Source organism: Pseudophryne corroboree, chromosome 5 (genome assembly GCF_028390025.1).
Source record: "Pseudophryne corroboree isolate aPseCor3 chromosome 5, aPseCor3.hap2, whole genome shotgun sequence".
Taxonomy (NCBI): domain Eukaryota; kingdom Metazoa; phylum Chordata; class Amphibia; order Anura; family Myobatrachidae; genus Pseudophryne; species Pseudophryne corroboree.
The window spans coordinates 798,022,641-798,033,358 of NC_086448.1; positions in this window are offsets into that span (position 1 = coordinate 798,022,641).

The following is a 10,718-nucleotide window of genomic DNA, read 5'->3' on the forward strand; positions in this document are numbered from 1 at the left end:
ATGCGCCTTCCACCATTTGCACGCCCCCTGCAAGTGCTGGAAGGAGCACCCGCAGTCCAGTTCCTGATAGTTAGATTGAAGATGTCAGTGTTGAAGTACACCAGGATGAGGAGGATATGGGTGTTGCTGGCGCTGGGGAGGAAATTGACCAGGAGGATTCTGATGGTGAGGTGGTTTGTTTAAGTCAGGCACCCGGGGAGACACCTGTTGTCCGTGGGAGGAATAGGGCCATTGACATGCCTGGTGAAAATACCAAAAAAATCAGCTCTTCGGTGTGGACGTATTTCAACAGAAATGCAGACAACATTTGTCAAGCCGTGTGTTGCCTTTGTCAAGCTGTAATAAGTAGGGGTAAGGACGTTAACCACCTTGGAACATCCTCCCTTATTGTTAGGGTCTCCTGCCCTGTGCTGCCACGTCGTCATGGCAACCGGGAGACAAGTGCTAGCGGAGTGACCTGAGCGCAGCTGATACTCCGGTTCGGGTCTTTTGCTATGCAGTGGTTATAGGCTCTGTGCATGGCAGGGGATCCGGTGCTGGTTTTTGTGCTCACAGTCTGTGAGGTCTGAGTGGGGCGTGGACAGCACCTGCTTTATAAGGCCTCTTCTCAGGGTAAGCAGATGCTGCTGAATCTTTGTTGGTTAGTCAGTTTCTGAAAGTTAGCCAGTACTGTGTAGCTTTGTATTTGTTTGTTGCTTACTGCAAATAGGCCTGGGGATTTGGTATTACACTCTGCCAATCCAGACCTAGCAGTAAGACTGGAGTCAGTCGTTTAGCTTGCTGGGGTTCTGTTACTACTCTGTGAACTTAGCAAGTTTGCGGCTGTATTCTAAGACTTGCCTGTCTAATCCTGTCTCACTGTGCTAGGTGTCAGGGGTCAGTTTAGTGGCAGTAAGCTGAACCTGTGCACTGCAAGTGAGAATTAGGATTGTGGAGACTCTCCTTGTGTCTATCATTCCATCTCTGACCAAGGAGTTTACTGCCACACCCGTTGGTAACCCTTTAGGGTTTTGCTGTTGCCCTTAGCAACAGCATTTCGGGTTCTCTACGTATTAAAACACAACATCTTGCTTTTCCCATCTGAGCAGTTCTAATACAAGGGAGATACCCAGTTCCTTAGCCTCTGGGCTTCTCTGTTCACTTTGTGTGTATTTTGTTAACCTATCACCTTCTGTGTACGTTATGTCATATTCCCCAGTCTGTCTGTAAGTCCATTTGTTTTGCATAACAGTTCAAACACCAGTACATTCCTGCAGGCACTGGAGTGCATAACAGTCCTGACACCAGTACTTTCCTGCAGGCACTGGTGTGCATAACATATTCAGCAGCCTAATACTCCTGTTGAAATTTTGTGGGAATATGGAGCATACCCCTCAAAATACGTTGCAACAGGTGGTCGATCAGGTGCAGGTCCTGACTCGACAATTTAATGATTTGTCCATTAAAATGCACACCTCCCAGGCTGCTGGCGGAGCTCCCGCAGCAGCAGCACCTGCAGGGGTTAAGGAGCCGAAAGTAAATCTCCCGGATCGTTTTTCTGGAGATCGCTCGCAGTTCTTTTGTTTCAAGGAGAGCTGCAAGCTATACTTCCGGCTTAGGCCCCAGTCTTCTGGGTCGGAGATTCAGCGGGTGGGCATAGTGATTTCCTTGCTACAAGGAGACCCACAGGTCTGGGCATATGGGTTGCAGCCTGACTGTCCGTCGCTTAAAAGTGTTGATGCTTTTTTTACGGCACTGGGCATGTTGTATGATGACCCTGACAAGACGGCCTCAGCCGAGGCTCAGATTTCGATCCTTAAGCAAGGGCGAAGGCCAGTTGAGGTTTACTGTACGGAGTTTCGGAGGTTGGCCCATGATACCCAGTGGAATGACCCAGCCCTGAGACACCAGTACCGAAGAGGTCTTTCTAACCAGATAAAGGACCAACTGGTACAATATCCCTTGCCTGATAGCTTGGATCAGCTCATGCAGTTATCCATCCGGGTGGATAGACGGCTGAGAGAGCGTAGGCTTGAAAGGGAGACTGAGATTTCCTTCCTTCCCAAGGGAACCTCAGACTCTGAGGAATTTTCAGAGGAGCCTATGCAGATTGGGGCTACCCGCCTCTCCTCGCGTGAGAAGACGCGGAGGAGACAGCAGGGGTTGTGTTTGTACTGTGGGAATAAAGGTCATGTGGTAGTATCATGCCCAGAAAAGCCGGAAAACTTCAGGGCCTGAGGGTGATGGGAAATATCCTGTCAGGCCAGAAGTCAGAATTTCCCAAGAAGACTTTTATCATTCCGGTGACCTTGAAGATCCTCGGTCAAACTGTCAAGACTGAGGCCTTTGTGGACAGTGGGGCCGACAGGGTTTTTATGGACCGCCAATTCGCCCTGAAACACTCTGTTCCCTTAGTACCCTTGGCATCGGAAATTGAGATTTGTGGGTTAAACGGGGAACCATTATCCCAAGGTAAAATTACCTCTTGCACTAGCCAGATTTCTTTGTTTATTGGAGCCACACACTCTGAAAAATTGTCCTTTTATGTGACTGTCTGTACTTTTGCCCCATTGGTGTTGGGGTTACCCTGGTTAAGGGCCCACAATCCTCAATTTGACTGGGTCTCTGGGGAGATTCTTAGTTGGGGTACTGATTGTTTCAGGAGTTGCTTGAGCCTTCCAGTCAGGCTCTCGCAGCTAAGTTTGCCAGGATTGCCAGGGTGTTATGCAGATTTTGCGGACGTGTTCTCCAAAAAAGTTGCAGAGGTACTACCTCCCCATCGCCCCTATGACTGTGCCATTGATTTGTTGCCAAATGCTAAGCTTCCCAAGAGCAGGTTGTACTCCCTGTCACGTCCTGAGACTCAGGCTATGGCAGAGTACATTCAGGAGAACTTGGCTAAGGGATTTATCAGACCTTCACAGTCTCCAGTTGGGTCGGGGTTCTTCTTCGTGGGTAAAAAGGACGGTTCATTGCGACCCTGCATCGACTTCAGGGAATTGAACCGTATCACGATTAAAAACTCATACCCACTGCCTCTCATTTCGGTCTTGTTTGACCAGCTTCGTACTGCCACCATTTTTTCTAAGATTGACCTACGCGGTGCGTACAATCTAATCCGAATAAGAGAGGGGGATGAATGGAAGACTGCCTTTAATACCCACTCAGGGCATTATGAATATTTGGTGATGCCTTTTGGGCTCTGTAATGCCCGGCAGTCTTCCAGGATTTCATGAATGATGTGCTCAGGGAATATTTGGATAGATTCTTAGTTGTATACTTAGATGACATCCTAATCTTCTCCCATTCCCTGGAGGAACATCGGAAGCATGTACGCTTAGTCCTCCAGAAACTCAGAGACCACCGGCTTGGGGCGAAGCTGGAGAAGTGCGAATTTGAAGTTCAGCAAATCGCATTTCTAGGATATATTATCTCCCCAGAAGGTTTCCAAATGGAGGGTTCCAAGGTACAGGCAGTCCTGGATTGGGTGCAGCCCACTAGTTTGAAGGCGCTTCAGCGTTTCCTGGGCTTTGCGAATTTTTATAGACGATTTATCGCTGGATTTTCGTCTATAGTGGCGCCCTTGGTGGCACTCACTAAGAAAGGGGCGGATGTTGCTCACTTGTCTTGTGAGGCTAAAGCGGCTTTTGCCCGTCTCAAAAGGGCATTTGTTTCGGCCAAGGTGCTGCGACACCCAGATCCAGAGCGTCCTTTTGTGGTGGAGGTGGATGCCTCTGAGATGGGTATTGGGGCAGTGCTTTCTCAGATGGGAGTGTCTGATAATCGCCTTCATCCCTGTGCTTACTTTTCCCGTAAATTTTCGCCTGCCGAGATGAATTATGACGTGGGTAACCGGGAATTGTTGGCTATTAAGGATGCACTCGAGGAGTGGAGACACTGGCTTGAGGGGGCTAAGTTTGTGGTCTCAATTCTCACTGACCATAAGAATCTGGCATATTTAGAGTCAGCGAAGCGTCTCAATGCCAGGCAGGCACGATGGGCTTTGTTTTTTGCTCGCTTTAATTTTTTGATAACATATCGCCCTGGGTCAAAAAACATCAAGGCTGATGCGCTCTCGCGGAGTTTTGCTCCAATCCAGGAGACCACCGAGGAGCCGTTGCCCATTGTTTCCCCATCATGTATTAAAGTGGGCATTACCCATTAGTCCTTAGAGCACAGGAGCAGGCTCCTCCAGACCTTCCGGTAGGTCTTTTGTTTGTGCCTCCTAGGTTAAGACAGCGAGTGTTCCTGGAATTCCATGCCAAGAAGTCTGCAGGTCACCCGGGTATTGCCAGAACTCGGGAGTTGCTATCTAGGGCGGTGTGGTGGCCCTCGGTGGCTAAGGATGTGGATCAGTGGGTTCGGGCATGTGACATCTGTGCCCGAAATAAGACTCCTAGAGGGGTTCCGGTTGGCCCATTACATCCACTCTCTATCCCATCTAAGCCATGGACCCACATTTCAATGGATTTTGTGGTGGACTTGCCCAAATCCTCGGGGATGACAGCCATCTGGGTTGTCGTTGACAGGTTTTCGAAGATGGCGCACTTCGTTCCACTGGTTGGGCTGCCATCGGCCAGACGCCTGTCTGAATTATTTATGCTGCATGTTGTGCGTCTCCACGGGTTGCCACTTGATGTGGTCTCTGACCGCGGATCCCAGTTTGTGGCCAAATTCTGGAGGGCATTTTGTTCCGATCTCCAGATTTCTGTCAGCTTGTCGTCGGGCTACCATCCGCAGTCTAATGGGCAGACTGAAAGGGTGAACCAGTCCTTGGAGCAGTTCCTCAGGTGTTATGTCTCCAAGTGTCAGACTGACTGGGTTGCTCATCTGTCCATGGCGGAGTTTGCCTATAACAACGCGGCTCACTCTGCTACAGGGATCTCTCCATTCCTTTGTGTGTATGGGCATCATCCTAAGGCCAATTCTTTTGACCCCCTGGACTCCACGCCTGGTGGTTCCTCTGTAGTTTCGGTCCTTAGAGGTATTTGGCGGAAAGTGAAGAAAGCCCTTGTGTCTGTGTCATTAGTGACCAAAAGGGTTTTTGATAAGCGGAAAAGACCCTGCAGCTTCAAATTAGGAGACTTCGTCTGGTTGTCTACCAAGAATGTGAAGTTGAGACAGCCATCTCATAAGTTAGGCCCCCGGTTCATCGGCCCTTATAAGATCACCAGGGTTATCAATCCGGTGGCATTTCAGTTAGATCTGCCCCGTTCTTTGGGTATCAATAAAACCTTTCATTGTTCCCTTTTAAAACGGGCGATTAGTAATCCTTCTTCCAGTGGAAGACCTTCCCCTCTTCTGATACGTGGCCAGAGGGAGTTTGTTGTTGAAAGGATTCTTGACTCCAAGGTGGTTCGGGGTCGGCTGTCATTTTTGGTGCACTGGAAGGGGTATGGCCCGGAGGAGCGGTCGTGGGTGCGCAGTTGTGATCTTCATGCCCCCAGACTGATACGCTCTTTCTTCTCGCAGTTCCCCGATAAACCCGGTGGTAGGGGTTCTTTGACCCCTCGTCAGAGGGGGGGTACTGTTAGGGTCTCCTGCCCTGTGCTGCCACGTCGTCATGGCAACCGGGAGACAAGTGCTAGCGGAGTGACCTGAGCGCAGCTGATACTCCGGTTCGGGTCTTTTGCTATGCAGTGGTTATAGGCTCTGTGCATGGCAGGGGATCCGGTGCTGGTTTTTGTGCTCACAGTCTGTGAGGTCTGAGTGGGGCGTGGACAGCACCTGCTTTATAAGGCCTCTTCTCAGGGTAAGCAGATGCTGCTGAATCTTTGTTGGTTAGTCAGTTTCTGAAAGTTAGCCAGTACTGTGTAGCTTTGTATTTGTTTGTTGCTTACTGCAAATAGGCCTGGGGATTTGGTATTACACTCTGCCAATCCAGACCTAGCAGTAAGACTGGAGTCAGTCGTTTAGCTTGCTGGGGTTCTGTTACTACTCTGTGAACTTAGCAAGTTTGCGGCTGTATTCTAAGACTTGCCTGTCTAATCCTGTCTCACTGTGCTAGGTGTCAGGGGTCAGTTTAGTGGCAGTAAGCTGAACCTGTGCACTGCAAGTGAGAATTAGGATTGTGGAGACTCTCCTTGTGTCTATCATTCCATCTCTGACCAAGGAGTTTACTGCCACACCCGTTGGTAACCCTTTAGGGTTTTGCTGTTGCCCTTAGCAACAGCATTTCGGGTTTCTACGTATTAAAACACAACATCTTGCTTTTCCCATCTGAGCAGTTCTAATACAAGGGAGATACCCAGTTCCTTAGCCTCTGGGCTTCTCTGTTCACTTTGTGTGTATTTTGTTAACCTATCACCTTCTGTGTACGTTATGTCATATTCCCCAGTCTGTCTGTAAGTCCATTTGTTTTGCATAACAGTTCAAACACCAGTACATTCCTGCAGGCACTGGAGTGCATAACAGTCCTGACACCAGTACTTTCCTGCAGGCACTGGTGTGCATAACACTTATACGTCACCTGCAGCGCATTCATCATAAGTCAGTGACAAGTTCAAAAACTTTGGGCGACAGCGGAAGCAGTCCACTGACCAGTAAATCCCTTCCTCTTGTAACCAAGCTCACGCAAACCACCCCACCAACTCCCTCAGTGTCAATTTCCTCCTTCCCCAGGAATGCCAATAGTCCTGCAGGCCATGTCACTGGCAATTCTGACGAGTCCTCTCCTGCCTGGGATTCCTCCGATGCATCCTTGCGTGTAACGCCTACTGCTGATGGCGCTGCTGTTGTTGCTGCTGGGAGTCGATGGTCATCCCAGAGGGGAAGTCGTACTCGTAAGACCACTTTTACTACTTCCACCAAGCAATTGACTGTCCAACAGTCCTTTGCGAGGAAGATGAAATATCACAGCAGTCATCCTGCTGCAAAGCGGATAACTGAGGCCTTGGCATCCTGGGCGGTGAGAAACGTGGTTCCGGTATCCATCATTACTGCAGAGCCAACTAGAGACTTGTTGGAGGTACTGTGTCCCCGGTACCAAATACCATCTAGGTTCCATTTCTCTAGGCAGGCGATACCGAAAATGTACACAGATCTCAGAAAAAGACTCACCAGTGTCCTAAAAAATGCAGTTGTACCCAATGTCCACTTAACCACGGACATGTGGACAAGTGAAGCAGGGCAGGCTCAGGACTATATGACTGTGACAGCCCACTGGGTAGATGTATGGACTCCCGCCGCAAGAACAGCAGCGGCGGCACCAGTAGCAGCATCTCGCAAACGCCAACTCTTTCCTAGGCAGGCTACGCTTTGTATCACCGCTTTCCAGAATACGCACACAGCTAAAAACCTCTTACGGCAACTGAGGAAGATCATCGCAGAATGGCTTACCCCAATTGGACTCTCCTGTGGATTTGTGACATCGGACAACGCCAGCAATATTGTGTGTGCATTAAATCTGGGCAAATTCCAGCACGTCCCATGTTTTGCACATACCTTGAATTTGGTGGTGCAGAATTATTTAAAAAACGAGAGGGGCGTGCAAGAGATGCTGTCGGTGGCCCGAAGAATTGCGGGACACTTTCGGCGTACAGGCACCACGTACAGAAGACTGGAGCACCACCAAAAACGCCTGAACCTGCCCTGCCATCATCTGAAGCAAGAAGTGGTAACGAGGTGGAATTCAACCCTCTATATGCTTCAGAGGTTGGAGGAGCAGCAAAAGGCCATTCAAGCCTATACAACTGAGCACGATATAGGAGGTGGAATGCACCTGTCTCAAGCGCAGTGGAGAATGATTTCAACGTTGTGCAAGGTTCTGCAACCTTTTGAACTTGCCACACGTGAAGTCAGTTCAGACACTGCCAGCCTGAGTCAGGTCATTCCCCTCATCAGGCTTTTGCAGAAGAAGCTGGAGACATTGAAGGAGGAGCTAACACAGAGCGATTCCGCTAGGCATGTGGGACTTGTGGATGGAGCCCTTAATTCGCTTAACAAGGATTCACGGGTGGTCAATCTGTTGAAATCAGAGCACTACATTTTGGCCACCGTGCTCAATCCTAGATTTAAAACCTACCTTGGATCTCTCTTTCCGGCAGACACAAGTCTGCAGGGGTTCAAAGAACTGCTGGTGACAAAATTGTCAAGTCAAGCGGAACGCGACCTGTCAACATCTCCTCCTTCACATTCTCCCGCAACTGGGGGTGCGAGGAAAAGGCTCAGAATTCCGAGCCCACCCGCTGGCGGTGATGCAGGGCAGTCTGGAGCGACTGCTGATGCTGACATCTGGTCCGGACTGAAGGACCTGACAACGATTACGGACATGTCGTCTACTGTCACTGCATATGATTCTCTCCCCATTGAAAGAATGGTGGAGGATTATATGAGTGACCGCATCCAAGTAGGCACGTCAGAAAGTCCGTACTTATACTGGCAGGAAAAAGAGGCAATTTGGAGGCCCTTGCACAAACTGGCTTTATTCTACCTAAGTTGCCCTCCCACAAGTGTGTACTCCGAAAGAGTGTTTAGTGCCGCCGCTCACCTTGTCAGCAATCGGCGTACGAGGTTACATCCAGAAAATGTGGAGAAGATGATGTTCATTAAAATGAATTATAATCAATTCCTCCGTGGAGACATTGACCAGCAGCAATTGCCTCCACAAAGTACACAGGGAGCTGAGATGGTGGATTCCAGTGGGGACGAATTGATAATCTGTGAGGAGGGGGATGTACACGGTGATATATCGGAGGATGATGATGAGGTGGACATCTTGCCTCTGTAGAGCCAGTTTGTGCAAGGAGAGATTAATTGCTTCTTTTTTGGTGGGGGTCCAAACCAACCCGTCATTTCAGTCACAGTCGTGTGGCAGACCCTGTCACTGAAATGATGGGTTGGTTAAAGTGTGCATGTCCTGTTTATACAACATAAGGGTGGGTGGGAGGGCCCAAGGACAATTCCATCTTGCACCTCTTTTTTCTTTCATTTTTCTTTGCGTCATGTGCTGTTTGGGGAGTAGTTTTTGGAAGGGCCATCCTGCGTGACACTGCAGTGCCACTCCTAGATGGGCCAGGTGTTTGTGTCGGCCACTTGGGTCGCTTATCTTAGTCACACAGCTACCTCATTGCGCCTCTTTTTTTCTTTGCGTCATGTGCTGTTTGGGGGGTGTTTTTTGGAAGGGCCATCCTGCGTGACACTGCAGTGCCACTCCTAGATGGGCCAGGTGTTTGTGTCGGCCACTTGGGTCGCTTATCTTAGTCACACAGCTACCTCATTGCGCCTCTTTTTTTCTTTGCGTCATATGCTGTTTGGGGGGTGTTTTTTGGAAGGGCCATCCTGCGTGACACTGCAGTGCCACTCCTAGATGGGCCAGGTGTTTGTGTTGGCCCCTTGGGTCGCTTATCTTAGTCACACAGCTACCTCATTGCGCCTCTTTTTTTTTTTGCTTCATGTGCTGTTTGGGGGGTGTTTTTTGGTAGGGCCATCCTGCGTGACACTGCAGTGCCACTCCTTGATGGGCCAGGTGTTTGTGTCGGCCACTTGGGTCGCTTATCTTAGTCACACAGCTACCTCATTGCGCCTCTTTTTTTTCTTTGCGTCATGTGCTGTTTGGGGGGTGTTTTTTGGAAGGGCCATCCTGCGTGACACTGCAGTGCCACTCCTAGATGGGCCAGGTGTTTGTGTCGGCCACTAGGGTCGCTTATCTTAGTCACACAGCTACCTCTTTGCGCCTATTTTTTTTCTTCTTTGCGTCATGTGCTGTTTGGGGAGTAGTTTTTTGAAGGGCCATCCTGCGTGACACTGCAGTGCCACTCCTAGATGGGCCAGGTGTTTGTGTCGGCCACTTGGGTCGCTGAGCTTAGTCATCCAGCGACCTCGGTGCAAATTTTAGGACTAAAAATAATATTGTGAGGTGTGAGGTGTTCAGAATAGACTGAAAATGAGTGGAAATTATGCTTATTGAGGTTAATAATACTTTGGGATCAAAATGACCCCCAAATTCTATGATTTAAGCTGTTTTTTAGGGTTTTTTGAAAAAAACACCCGAATCCAAAACACACCCGAATCCGACAAAAAAAATTCTGTGAGGTTTTGCCAAAACACGGCCGCGGAACCGAACCCAAAACCAAAACACAAAACCCGAAAAATTTCCGGTGCTCATCACTAGTATATAGTAGTACAGTACAGTAGGACATTGCTGTATCTTGTAGCTCCATGACAGACTCAGTTCTAGTATCATGATCAGTGCTCAATATCTGCTGCATTGTTGTGACCAGTATATAGTAGTACAGTGCTGAATTGTGGTGACCACCAGTATATAGTAGTACAGTACAGTAGTCCATTGCTGTATCTTGCAGCTCTGTGTCAGACTCAGTTCTATTCTCCTGATCAGTGCTCAATATCTGCTGCAGTGTTTGACCAGTATATAGTAGTACAATGCTGCATTGTGGTGACCACCAGTATATAGTAGTACAGTACAGTAGGCCATTGCTGTATCTTGCTGCTCTGTGTCACTTCTATTCTCCTGATCAGTGCTCAATATATGTGCTGCATTGTGGTGACCACCAGTATATAGTAGTACAGTGCTGCATTGTGGTGACCACCAGTGTATAGTAGTACAGTACAGTAGTCCATTGCTGTATCTTGCAGCTCCGTGTCAGATTCAGTTCTATTCTCCTGATCAGTGCTCAATATCTGCTGCATTGTTGTGACCAGTATATAGTAGTACAGTGCTGCATTGTGGTGACCACCAGTATATAGTAGTACAGTACAGTAGGCCATTGCTGTATCTTGCT